At 45.0% G+C, this 14465-nt stretch overlaps 1 protein-coding gene across 3 annotated transcripts in view; it reads right to left on the bottom strand.

The window, feature by feature from the left end:
• Positions 1–3487, bottom strand: part of SOAT1 (sterol O-acyltransferase 1) — a 31581-nt gene extending 28094 nt beyond the window's left edge. The window contains exon 1 of one of the 3 annotated variants that reach the window (XM_075507928.1): positions 3372–3487. The gene's annotated coding sequence lies outside the window, so the exon portion shown is untranslated. Of the gene's footprint in view, positions 1–476; positions 1162–3371 lie in introns of those variants that run through there. The other 2 variants (XM_075507926.1, XM_075507929.1) reach the window with 2 other exon arrangements.
• Positions 3488–14465: the final 10978 nt, after the last annotated feature.

Raw genomic sequence — 14465 nt, 5'->3', positions numbered from 1 at the left:
ACTCATTTACTCTTTATATTGTTCAAGAATAAATTGACATAGCCTTCTTTACACTAAAGTTAGACTCCATTATGTTACCATAATAACAGAATACCAAAGTTAGTTCCCTCCATTATGAATTCAGAGCAAGGGCAGGGGAAATTAAGCACACACTTGTATTAGTCATTTACTGTGGATCACACTTCCTCTCCCTTACTACAAGCAGTAAAGGAACAAAGTAACTAAGCAAGTTCCCCCACCACTACCAAAATATCTGCCCACAGCTCCCTCCTTTCCCTACAGACCTTTTAAGTATTTAAAATTACTTAAGTCTTTGTGAAATCTTTAGAAGGCCAAAAAGCCCTTACAAATGCTTTCCGATAGCCAGTCGGACAGCAAAATTTGTCTTCCGAGAGATCTGGCAGGTTCACTTTGTAGAATCACCCGCCTTATTTTGCCTGAGCCAAGCCCCTTCCTGTCAAGTTTTCAGTGCTTACTGAAAGAGCAGCTTCCTCAATAGATCCTTGTACTCTGCTTGGCCAGACAACGGTTGCATTGCAAACCACAGAAAAACAGGAAGAGAGAATCAGGTTTGAACTATGCCAGATTTGATGACAAAGGTCACTGTTGGGGGCAGAGCTGCTAGTAGGAACACCTGAAGCACCACAGCTAGGCTGAAAACAGATAATTCTCAATAAAAAGAGGGGAAGAGGATTCTAATTTGGCCACAAGGCAATGTTCCAGCACACTCTCCACAAAATTCAGCTCAAGAAGCTCTCAGAGATGTAGCTACAAACAGGGACAATTTTCAGAACTGGACTTCCAGAAAATAACACAGGCATGTATATAACCACATTTTCAAACTAACACTTCTCCTTTTTATCTATTTTTTTTACCTTGGCACAAATTCTTAAACAGACACGTGTTTTGTTGCTGGTGAACAGAATACATGCACCAGCACAGATGAGCCGTTAGAAACAGGCAAGGAAAATTCATGTACTTGTAGAAAAGCTAAGGCAGCAGAACATAATTATTTAAGGATGGATTTCCTCAGAATACTGAGACTGTCACTTCTGCAAAAGGGAAATAAGACTTATGATCAGATGTTTTCAGGGCTCAGCTTCCTGTGTTTGTCCCTCTAGTAGAACAGTCTCCTATTCTCCTTTTGGGCATCACAGCATATAGGGGAAAAAAACCCTTTTGCAACACCAAACAATAAATCACTAATTCAATCACCAACACCATTTCTTGCAGCACTGCCTCTTAGCTCCCTCTGTCTCAAGAGATCACAACCAGGTCCACAAGCTATAAAACAAAGACCATAAAAATGATAAACTTCCCAGCTGGCTTTGTACAACATCTGATAGCTCACACTATCATAATTTAGATAATGCAAAAAGCATTTACATGAATAACAGAAAGAACCAGGCAAGAATACAATAAATCTTCCTACACTAACTATGCTCACTGGCACAGAAAGGTAGCTAGCAGGACACATCCACTTCCACCAGCTCTGTACGCAGTTACTGCTACAACCCTCCTGAATACCCGTGAATACCTTTAAACACAAATCAGTCACCATCATGAAGACGTTACTTTTTCCACCTCCCAGCCTTCCCACAAGGTTCCCAGTACAGACATGGCCACATGATGAGAGCATGAGCGCAAAGGATCTTTTGCCCACCTGGGGCTTACAACCAGGTGGAGATCCTGGACAGGCAAACATTTCAATCTTTCTGCTCTTAGCCAGGAGAGATGCCCACAACTGATCAAAGGATAAGAATGGATCACTCTGATCACACAATAGGGTCTACAGAGCAATGGAGGGGGAAAAAATCAAGCTGCCATATGAATTCACACACTAACAAGTTACTCCTGGGCCACTAGCAAGCCTCTCCACTGCCTTCTGATCCAAGTTTAGCTGTTCTTGTGAGCCACATCTGTCCTTAAAGGTGCAGGTTCTCCCAATCTAACAGAGGACCACAAGCTTAATTATTTTCTCAGTACACTTTTCAACTTCTTCAAGAGGTGAAGAAGGCACTGCTTCCTCTCCAGTGCAGAGTGGTTGGAGTATCTGACTGAAAGGCTAACAGAAAGGCGAGTTGCAGGATGGGGGAAGGAAAAATCATGTGTGGGAGGGAAAAAAAGGTGAAAGCAATTAACTTGAAGAGTTATTCAATTGAGATAGGCTAAGTGATCACAACAAAGTCTTTTTCATGCGAAGCAAGAACTGTGCTAGGGGAAATGTATTAAAACAAACATTTTCCTAGTCTAGCTTCCATATGATGGGAGGTATAACATTACAGTACCTAAGCAACTATCAGCACAGCAGTGCATAAAGAGGGCATCAGACCCTCCGTCTAATCTCTGCTAGAACTAAATCAATCATGACACAATGCCAGGATAACTCCAAAATGTTCACCATACCCTTCACAAAAGGAAATTGCTCCTCACAATTAGTAAACAGTCGCTCCATTCACCCCACTCTGGGCACTTGCAAGACATCTAGAACCACAAATGCATCCCATTCCCAGATTTCCCAGCAGGAACTCCCTGATTCTATAGGTGTGACTGCATTACAATACCCGTAAAAGGTCTCAGAAACCTTGAGTTTCTCCATCTTCCCTTTCAAAACACTGGTAATTATAAGCATGCCTTACAAGAAAAGCAACACCCTATAGGAAGTACATCTTTGCATTTCAAAAGGCTTGGCAGGACAATAAGGACACATCTTCTACCTCCAATACCGCTTATGCTAAATAATAACCTTATCCCAAACACCCTTCAGATCTCCAAGGTTTTTCTTCGGCCCTTGGGCATAACATTAACTAGCAGAGCCGGTGTGCTACATCCTCGATATCCGCAGACCTCTTCACGAACTAGGCAGGTACCAAAACAAAGTTAAGGTCATTCCACAGCTCACCCGCAACGCGCAAAACACTCAGTAGGAAAAAAAAAAAAAAAAAAAAAAACAACCAAAACCTGCAGATAACAATAGAAGCTGCTTAAAGCACTGCCGAGGCTCCGAGCACACCCGAGACCATAAAGTCAGCTCCCTTCTCCACTAACTCCCTGGAAACAAGCGCGGAAGTGTTACGCGACGGTGCCCCGCTGTCAGCAACGAGACCCACCCCCAGCCTCCCCGCCAAGCCCCAGCCCTGAGGGCGCCCGGAGGCCTGCGGACCGCTGCCCCCCTCCCCCGAGCCGCACGGCCCTGCGAAAGGGCTCCGGGAACAGCTTCCCCCCCCCTCAGCAGCACGGCGCCGGGGGAACGCCGGTGCCACTGGGGGCGGGCCATGCCGGGCCGGGCCTAAAGCCGCCCGGGACGCTCCCGCGGGGTGAAGGCGGCCGTTCCCTCGGCCCCGACCCGGCCGGCTCCGCGGGAGCGTCACCTCAGGGCGACCGAGCCGCTGCCGCCGCGCGCGCCGGCTCCCCACAACCGCTTCCCGCCTCTGCCGCGCGCCCGCGCGCCGGGGCCTCTTCCCGGGTCTCGCGCACGTCACCGCGCAGAGGGAGGGGGGAGCGGCGCCGCTGGCCATTGGCTGGGAGGCGTTCCGCGAGGGAGGGGGCGGGGGCGCGCGGCGTGGGGGCGGTGGGAAGCCGGGTGGGAGGTGGCACGTGAGGCACACGTGCCCCCCCCCCCCCCCCCCCGCTGCACCCTTTACACACCCCCCCACCCCCAACCCCCAGTTTCCCGCCTTTCCCCCGCGTCCGTGTGTCCGTCAGTTCGTCCCTCCCTCCCCCGGCTTTCCTGTCAGGCGTCGTGGTGGGACGGGACCGCTCGCCGCCACCTTATCCCAGTCCTCCTGAGACGGAAAGTAAAGCGGGGTTCTGGGCGGGCTCAGTCAGCACCCACGGGCAGGCCTGCCCTCGCCCTGGGGACCCCGCTCGTCCCCACACCCCCCAGCGCAAGGAAAACTTATTTCAGGGAACTGGGAGGACTCGGAAGTCAAGGCTGGGAGGCCTGGAGGACCTGGCGGCTTTATTTGTCCTCGTCCTTGAGAAGGAACGCAGGGTTGCTCAACATGCGCTTCCCCCCGGTGCTCCAGGTTCGGTACGAACACGTGTGCTCCCCAATGAGGTTCTTCCAAACGGCCTTACGGGAGCAAGGGCAAATATTTTTAAAGGGAGGTAAAAACTGAGTGCCTGCCGACTTGAGTAGCACCCCCTGTCCCCCAAGAAGTGGGGGTTTTGTGGCAAGGGGGTGTTCACCCTCACAAGTTTTGCCCTGGGGAGCATGAGCTACAGCTCACCAGTAAGGGGGGGAGCCGAGCAGGGGGCCTGGCTGGAGAGGTCTCGTTCCAGTCCCAGCCTGTACTCCAGAGGGTCAAAAACTGGGTGAAAGGCTGAGGTTTGTACCCTCGCTTTCTCTCTTTCCCCAGCCAGACACAGGCTCGTGACGGACAGTGAGTCACAGGAACACGTCACCAGCAAACAAACTCTAGTAACCTCTCAGTAGCTGCATTTCACCACGTAAATGGGAAAGTTTTCCCAAAGTCAGGAGAACTAAGCCACTAATGTTCTACCGGCAAGTACATGTCTTTCCTTCTTCTCCCTCTCCTCCCTCTCCTCAGGGCTGTGCTATGCACGATATATACCCAGGTACACCTTGAAAGGTTGTCCCAAACCAAGGTACGAAGCTACGATGAGGTATTAAAACATTTCTATCACGTTTCACCTTATCAGACCTGTTAGTAAAACAAATTTGCTTTGACCAACACACACCCGAGACACTAGTGTGAGAGTTACACTCTTTTAGATGTGTAACTCTTGCTGGAACTATTCAGAAGTTGTTTTAAATAACCTGTGGGCACTTGGAGCAGAGCCACCGAGTGAAAAATTCTGAAACAGATTTAGTTTGCAATGTGTGTTCACACTATTGTCCCACCACCCATCTCTCATGCTGCTTAATAGGAAAACTGTTGTAAAAATTAAAAGAAAAAAATAAAAATCCCATCATTGCTGAAATGCAAATAGCTGCACAGGTGATAGCACCAGGAGTTTTCACATAACTTTGCCCCTCTTCTTAAGAAGTCGATTTTAACACAATGCTGCTCAGAGATACTCTCAAGTCAGGCTATACATGATCACTGGTGCCCTCATGCTGAAAATGCTGTGCTAGCTATTTACACCGAAGTGTCCTGGGGTGCCAGCATCGTCTGGGTGAGCAAGTGGAAAAGCAAAAAAAACCCCCAAACCTACCATTTTTACATTAATCCTACACCTTGCGTTACTCAATGATTGCCTAACCACAACCCTTCCTGAACACTCTTGGGTGAATCGCTGCGTGGTCGTTCCCATTTATGGACATGGGAACCTGTGGCCCTGACACCCCAACCTTTTGCTTCAGCTTCACTTGCTCTCACCTACCCAGTGACAGGCAGCAACTTGATTTCTGCAGCACTGCTTGTTTCCCCTCTTTCTTTTTCTTTCTTTCTCCATCCACCCCCCCCCCCTCCCCCCCGGCAGTCTGCATAACAATTTACAGATCTCACACGCACGTTATGTACCATCACTTTGACTGGTGACTGCAGACATGCTCGATGCAGCGGTTGCTGGCTGAGCCTGCCTTACGCCTATCAGCTCAGGGGGAGCATAAAGAAAAGCCTTTGCTGTTAACACATATGTGCTGCCCATGGTGGATGGATACACCGGCACGATGACTGGTGGGGTCTGCGCAGCCCAGGGAAGCCACTGGGGAGGCAGCAGCATGGCCTGTACTGGCCGGTGTTACAGAGAGGTGGGGATGGCAGGGAGGCGAGGCAGAGGGTTGAGGCTTTCACAACCCCTCTATAAAACCTGTGCCTGGTCCTGTTCCTTCCTGTCATTTTTGGCACTGCTGCAAGACAGATGTGATTAACGCTGCCTACTCTTAATTCTGTGTAACTCTAATTTATTTTCTTTTTTAAGATTTTTGGTGTCAGTCGGCCCAGGGAGTAAGTAGCTGTGGCTGTTTCTGATGCCTTGACCAGAATGATTAATTCCTTTAAAACTTCTATCTGGGCTTTGAAGTCAGTCACCCGAGAGCCTCAATACTTTCACATATTTCAGTGTAGTGTGTCCTATAACAAACTGTTTAAAAGTATGGTTTACAATTTCCCAATATGTATGCACAATAGCAACAGCCTAATGTCTAAATGAAAGAGCTCCCTCAAGTGGTTAAAAATATTGTTACGTTTCACTTAAATTTTTTCCTTTTTTAAAAAAAAAAAACCAAAACGACAGTAATGTTAGATCTATAATGTAAAGCCGGTTATAACTGTAGCAATGAATGAGCTTCCATTTTTGCATAACCAGAAAAAATTGTGTGGATATAAAACTGAGGCCAAACCTCAGTCAGGCAAGTGCTGCAGTTAAAAAAAAAAATAAATTAAGAAACCGTAGAGGACTTCAGCCTGATCTGATAATGCATGATTGAATTTTGGCAGGAAAATAGAAAACTAGTTCCAGCAGATATCACATTGTTGAGGATGCCTGAAGCGTTTATAAATCATAAAGATTGCTTTTTAAAAACTCCGGTTCAAGTTTTCCCAGTTCCTGCTATCATCATGTCAAGGTTTTGCATGTAATTACTGTTGCTCCTCTTTATTTTGTATGAGGTGTAGAGTTTTCAAAATATTTGGTGAAAGAGATTCAGATCAGCAAACTTTGGAGGAAAGACAGAAGCAGCAGGAATTAAACTCAGACTTCAGTGAGCAATTCTTCACGCAGTTACTTTCCAAGCAATGAAGTTACTGGTTTTGCTGGCAGATGAAATAGTAGGAAAGAAACAAATCACATCTCTCTCGGCAGAGGGCAGTGGTATCCTTGCTCAAACATCCCTTTTTGCTACTGAACTGAAATCATCCCTTAAAAAAAGAAAGTGAAGCCCTACTGCCAGCCAACAGGTTGCTGGCTTCCTCTCCAAGCTCAGAAATTCAAATGTTGAGCTTCTTGCCACGATCAAGCAGGAGATGCAGCAGCCAACTTAATTGCTGTGATTCCATTGCTGAAAAGGGAAACTGGGATTATTTTTTGAGGAGCAAATAATTTTTCCTTTCCCTACCAGAAAGTTACTTTCCTACCAGAAGTAATAGAATGAATCTTGCCAGCTGAGCTGGTGTAATAGTTGGGGGTTTTTTGTTTAAGTTGAGGAGGCTATCTCTTCAGTATGTTTAAAAAGGAGAAGATCCTCCTAATCTGGCTAAACATCAAATCATGAAAGGTATTGAATCTGTATAGGTATAACTACTGTCTTAACCCTGCTAAGCTGAACTGTGTTTTCTGAAACTGTTCTTTATCCTCTGTGACATACCAGCTTTCTGTTAGGCTCAGAAGGAATTTCACCTGGGTTCCAACCACATTATGTGTTATCATCATTCTCCTTGTGACACCAGCTCAAACCAACCTCAGACTTATTTTGCAGCATATTCTGCTGCTTATTAAAATTGCATGAAAATATTGAACTGCCTCAATGAGACAGTCTCTGAAGTTGTTTCAGCAGGAACACACGGCATTAAATGTGCAGTCAGCACTGGAAGAGTGACTTCAGAGAGATTAGTTCCAGAACAAACAGGTCTAGTTACTCGTATTGACTCTCCTGCTTATAAGGGCTTTCTAAATATTTTTGTGGAAACGCAGCACTGAACTTGGCCGGCATCTCCTTCCCGTTCCTACAGTAGCAACTGTGCATGTTCCTTGTGCCTCCACAGATTGCTAGCTGTGTCACACAGCTGGGACCCTTCCTTGTGAAAGTAAGACACAGCAGGTAGAAGTGTAGACATTTTACACATAGTTTAATGACTGCTTACTACTCTGTAGCAGTAATCTCTTCCTCTCCATATTTCATAAAAAAGTCCATCCTTTCTCTTTTTCCTAAGTAAATACAAAACAGTTAGCTACTGCTCTCTCCATAGCTGCTAAGGTGCTTAGGTGGAGAAAACAGTGTAAGCCAGTATTTTCTACCATTTTGTTGTCTCCCATTTATTTGTTTCAGTATAAACATGCTGACTGCTGATGGACATGGCAGATAATTAGTACTTATGGAATGACTGGTCCAGGATGATTCCCAAGACAGCTGTTTGCAGGTAATTGTACAGTCCTGTCTATTCTGTACTTTGCGAAGTGCAGGCTATAGGGACTAATAACTTTCTACGTGCAGTAATCAACCTTTTCACTGTTCTAATGTGGGACATTTCCATGGCTTTCTCCACTCCCCAGCTGTAGAAACAGAAGCATGTTCTTAGGGCAGGGCTTTCATACACAAGCTGTAATATATATATTTTTTGTAATCTTTTAGACTGTCTTCAAAAATAACATTATGAGGCTGTGGGAAAGGTATTGAACTTGAAAGGTGTGGGGAAAAAAACATAGAGGTGCTATGGTGAGAACAGATCAACCTCTTTGAGGGAGTATGAGATCCTTAGGGTCATCAAGGAGACGTCTTACAGAGAAATGTCATGTAGGTACCCAGTGTGCTTGCAAGACGCATGGGGAACAGCCATGCACGCAGGAGCATCTAAATGGCAGGTAGAATCATAATGCCAAAAGTGGTTGATCCCTGTAATGAAAGACCCCTAAAAATATGGGGACATGGGGAAAAATAATCCCCATCAAAATCAGGACATATTTCTCAGAGGAGAACAGATATCTTCATAAAGCCATGGAAGACTGACTCTCCATTGTAAACTAAGAAAGAAGACACATTTTCAGGTTTCAGCGTGGGGCATTTCCTCTTTTCCACCTTGTTTTAATCCCTGCAAAGATAGATGACATCTACTGAAAGTAGTCCCAAGCAGGAGACATTTCTAAATCTGCCCAGCCAGCTCTTTGGCTGTTTCCATGGCAATGAGGCAGCGCGTCCTGCTGCTCTCCCTTCTGCGAGAGCCTTTCCCAAGCTTGATACAGACCGACAATGCCACGCGTTTGTAGCTCCCCTGCCAAAACCTTCCCTCTTCTCCGCTCCAGGCCATTCCCATCAGTTTCTTTCTGCTTCTCCCTGATTTTCGAAACACCTGGCTAGAAAGGGAATCCATCCATGTGTTCGCTTCTCTGCTGCAATGATTCAGGCCAAGAGGGACCCCTGCTGGTTATACAAGTTGAGAGACTGGAGAGGGCACTGGCTTCCAACCTTCCTGCCTTGGAAAGAAGTTTTGGGTGATGGTAAGGGAGAATGCTGTAGGGGCCAGGAGCATAAACAAAGCAGAAAGAAAGAAAATCCAGATTTCTGTCTAGTCTCCCAAAAGAATCAGACTGAAACTTGGCACCTCTGGCCATAGCAACAAGTAGAGCAGTAAAGAATGTACAGACTTGGTACAATGCAGTGCTTATTGCAGGAGATGACAAGCGTGAAAGAACACTTCCAAACCCCTGAATTCAGATAGATCTGTGTCACAGCTGAGCCTCTGGCAGCTCTCAACAGCATTTCACTGAAAGTGAAAAAAAGAAAAGTCAGAGTTACAAAGCTGAAAGAGGAGCTTTTGCTATCAGCTGAGGACTAGCAAAAATGAGAGGTTATAATGGAACTACACTGGGAGGTGAAGCAATCTGCAGGGTTTGCTGCAGTTGATCTGCATTGGGCTGAGTTGATGTGGTTACAAAAACATCTTTGTGCTCAGCACTATTCCGTTGTTGGCCTGGTGCCTTGAGGCTTACATGCTTTGGAAATATGGATGAGGAGATGAAAACTTGAGCTTGTTTAAAGGATTTAAATCTGAAGATGGCAGGCCCAGGAGAGAGATTCTGAGTTCAGGCATGTAGGTCATGCAAGAGAGGTCTTGTCTTCACTAGCAAGTTAATATGAAATATAGTAAAAGTGTTCCTGTTAGTTCAACCCTTGCCCACACAAAAAAATTCCCTCATTGCATAAAGTGGACGGAGAAGCATGAATTGACAAACCAACCAGAGAACGGGGTAAACCTCGAGTGCATTCACTTCATCCTTTACCACTGCTATTTCTCTACAGTAGGGACCCACATTAGCACCATCAAAACAACCAGCAGTGCTCACTCCCCACAGTTTTTCCACTTGTGCTTTCCTTACCAATTGCTTGCTCCCTTGTTTCCTATTCGCGAGCTTATTCACCCAGTTGCAAAAGGCTTCCAGCGCCCACAACAACAATCACCCATCTTCAGCGTGGAAGTCTGTGTTATTATTTTGAAATTGTGTTTAACAAGACCTCATTTTACAGTTGCCTGCTGATCAGACACCAAGTTACGGGAGAATCACTGGCGTGATGCTACTGTAGTCTATGATTTTAGGAGGAAGGATCCAGGCTGAAAGCTTTCTGGTGACATTCCAAGTAAGCTGTCATGAGAAGAGAATCCAACGCGCAAGACCTCAGTGCTGAGGGAAAATCAGAGGGTTTCATCTACTCAGAGGAAAAGTATAGAACTATAAATGCTAACTCAGTAACTCCCCAGGAATGAGCATGTGCCATGCTGAGACAGAATGCATCATTAGCAAATCCCTGAGGCCGGATCTCTATTTCAGACTGCGCAGTATAACAGCTCCAGGGAACATACAAACAGAGGATGCTGATAATTTCACAGTTTCTGCTTCCCTGCAAGGCAGAAAATAGAAGTGCTCTGAAGCTCTTTCCCAGGAACACAGAAGTAATGTTTTCCAGGGCCATCAAAAGCAGAGGAAGATAGGTATGTTCTCTGCAAACTGGGAGAAAGGGAAACAGAATAATCTGCTGCCATGGCTGCTAAAGGAGTCTCTCGGCTGATCAGGCAAGCTTTGTGGACTGAAGGTATAGAACTGGTCCCTTGCAGAAGAGATGTTGGGGAGGGATATGAAGTTGGCTCAGGTAGACGGAAATCTCAGAAGCACGTACAATCCACAGTGGATTCATGCGATATCGGTGTCTCCCCTAGCAGCACAGATTATTAATGCGCCTAGTATGTCTGCCTTTTATCACAAGCAACCCATGGGAAAAACTTCCAAGACAGATGACTCAAGGTAATTTTGTAGTGTGACTGCATCCTAAGAAAGAGTAGACAAAAAGGGAAAGGCAGACAGCCAGGCGGTCTCTAGCATGCTGAGGTCAAATTCCCCTTTCTGTCACTCTCGGGTATGAGAAAGTTGAGGACGACACAGAGGGGTAACAGACACACTCGCGTGTCTGCTGGCAGAGATGGACAAGGCACCAGGCAGACTTAAACATACGCTCGTGTGAGCACAACGATATAATCTCTGACTATCAGAAAGAAGATGCCCGGGTTTCACTCCTAAATGTCTCAACTTCTCTGCATAGTTCAGATTACACAGTAAATGCCTCAGCTGTATGAAATGTGCTGTTGGCTCTGGGGAGGTATTATTTCAGGTTGGCTGGAGCTGGGAGTACGTAGCATGACTTCAGGCCTCATTAGATGAACACTTGACAAGTTTTCTGCACAAACATAAAGGGAAGAAAGGTTTTCTTAAGAAAACAAGGCTTATACAGTTGTCCTATGTGTGTGGGGAAGGGAGTGTCTCTGTCTACCCTAGCTGTCTTTTACCTCCCAGTAACTTTTGAAGCTGTTTGGCCAATTTTATGCAAATCAGATGGAGAGACAGAGGTTCCAGAAATATTCAGTTCCTAGGACTTTTGTGAAAAATTCAGCCTCGTTGGCGGACAGAGTCTTAATTAATGCTCTGAATGGAGGAAACCTGCAGATGAACTCAACTTTTATTACAGTAAGAATTTAAGTGGGCAGGGATCACTGGAGCCCATCTAGTCCAGCCTCCTGCTCAAAGCACAGCCAGCTTCAAAGTTAGATGAGGCTGCTCAGGGCATCATTCTGAAAACCTCCTAGGTGTCAGAGAATCAACTGTGGACCTCAGCTTCACCAAACAAATATATTGAGTGCAAGTCCTTTGGCTCTGCTGATCAGGGAATTAATTTTCCCCTCTTTTAAAGAGAGCTTAGAAGTGGCAGCCGGTGGTAAGACCCACACCAGGCAGTCCATAGGACTCTGCTTATGTTAAATACATTTAACCAGCAGCTAGTTACTTTATTTTGGCATTCTGTGTTAGTTAATGATTACAAGTACAGAGGTCAGACTTAGAGACACAAGGCTTTATATATCTCATTGTTTGATTTACCAGAAGCTACAAGGGAAGGAGCACTGCTCTGTATGAGTGGGAACTACAGGCAACATATCCAGCCTGACAAGCTAATGAGAACAAGTCATTCATTAACAGAAGACTTGCTGCTAGGCAAACACACACAGCTGGTATGGGAGAAGAATTTGGATGTGAAATGAGACAGTGTAGTTGTTTTTTTATAAGACATTTCCTACTTCAGCAAGTTTACAGTCTAAATAAAGACCACACAAAACACATTAAGAGCCTGATCAGAGGAAGATTTGGCTTATGTCTTTTCTGAAAGGTTTGGTAATGAGCAGAGAGGCAGAATTTGCAAAGAGAATGGAAATATTTGCATGTTTAACAGAAGGAACAAGTTTTAAATTTAAGTGAGATTTGATTACAAATGTATATGCTGCTCTCTTGGGTACCAGTCTATTCTGTGCACAGACACATACATACATATGCGTTCACAGAAACATCTTACAAAACCCTGATGCTTTCTCCTGCTTCAGTTGTACATTTTTCTTTAGAGTAGTTTCATGCTACTGAGCATTTTTTAAAGAAATAACATTAAAGCTGGAAGCTGAAAAGCATGGATATTTATTACTATGTAACTGTGTGAAGCAGGAACACAGTATCATTTGAAAGATAAAGTAATCACTTACTCTTGCATAATTAAATAAAAAAGCCTGCCAAGGAAGAATCTATCCGCACTTTGTAGAATGAAACAATAACAATATTTTAGACCAAACTTTGACTTTTAAAAGTGATTTAATTATTTAGGACCATTGCATAGAGCATGACACCATTCGAGGCCAGGGCAAATGGGCATTTACCAAAGCGGTCCAGAGCAAGGCTGGATCCCTGCCATCCTAAATTTATAACGCAGAGTACCAGTCCTGCAAGAAGTTCTACCCTCAGGCTTCCTTACAAGATCAAAGACTAAATTCAAAAGTGTGTACAACTCAAAACAATACCAGGAGTGCAGTCACAGAGAGATTAATTATTGTAACAAGGGCAACTTTGGAAGACACGGTTTTCAGTATGATTTAGAAAAGCGAAGTGAAGGTGCTGGGAACTCACTGGCTGGCAAAGTATTCTGAGCACGAGTGACAGTGTGAGGAGGCAAGAAGACAGAAGTGAAGGAGGTATAAGGGGAAACTAGCACAGGAAGCAAAGAGCATGGAGAGGAAGCACTGCTAAATCTGGAGTCTTAATGGTCTTTTGCAGCCTAAATGATTCTATGATTCTAAATCCATCTTATTTTAGCTGCACATCTTAGAAAAAGAAGATAAGAATATTTTTTTTCTGGCTAATGTAGCCTTTATTTTGTTTTGGACTATCATGGTGGTTATTCTAATTCAACTACAGTACAGTAGTCATCAGAGGAATCTAAGGTGGGATGAGGTCGGTCTCAGAGGTATTGATGGAGGTACCGAAGTATACTATTATGCTCTGAACCGTTAGCTATCCCTTATCTAAATGTCAGCCCTCTGGCTACAAACCTCTCAGGGAGAGAAAACAGAAAACACAGGAAGAAAAGCTTCCATCTGCAAACTAGAGAACCCTCTCGCTGTCCAATGAGCTAGAAAGATTTCAAATTAGGAACCAAAATAATTAGGCTCCTAAATATGAATTAAGGCAACCCTGGAACTCTGGTAGCAAAACACTCCTATTGACCCACCTGCAGATGAATGCCTAAAAGCCTGAATCATCACCACTGCTGTCGAGGGACCTCATATTACCTCAGCAAATGTACTTTATCAGTGATCACACTGTGCAAGCTGAGTACAAATTTGCAATTCCCAGCAGATGCAGAGACTGGTCATCATTTTTGTTTGGTAGAGGCAACATTTTCCACAGAAAAAGGCAAACAAACAACATTCTTAATGTTCTTATTAGCGTACCCTTCTACAACCTTTTGTGCCTTAAACAGATGATTGGGAAGAGCAGTGCAGCTGTAGTACTTACAGAAATATATCAGACAGGAAAACAATTACTGCAGGAGTCCTATAATCTCCTTATTCCATGTCTCCCCACCTCTGGCTTTACTCTGATGGAGGCTGTGAAGAGGTTACAGGTTATACCATGACGGGTACAGTTCTTGCAAAACCTCAGCACAGTTAATGTGTTGCTGTTTACAGTTAGTAGATATGTACACAAGGACTGGCCACACAGTTATGATCCATGAGCGTGGTTAGTTACACAGTATACCTAACACAAAAACACAGGACCAAATAAAAGAAGAATTGGAATGCCTGGGATGCCCAAGATACACACACACACACACACACACACTTATCTTTTCCGCTACAACACTGTACGCCCAGGCCCTTTCCTCCCTCTGCACAGAGCCCTTTGTTTTCTCACTCTCCTGGTAAGCATCGATGTTTAGACTAGTAGCTGGCAGTGTCAGAAGAGTTTGAATGAGGATA

Source organism: Mycteria americana, chromosome 7 (assembly GCF_035582795.1).
Source record: "Mycteria americana isolate JAX WOST 10 ecotype Jacksonville Zoo and Gardens chromosome 7, USCA_MyAme_1.0, whole genome shotgun sequence".
Classification (NCBI taxonomy): domain Eukaryota; kingdom Metazoa; phylum Chordata; class Aves; order Ciconiiformes; family Ciconiidae; genus Mycteria; species Mycteria americana.
This window is presented reverse-complemented; position numbering and strand designations above follow the sequence as displayed.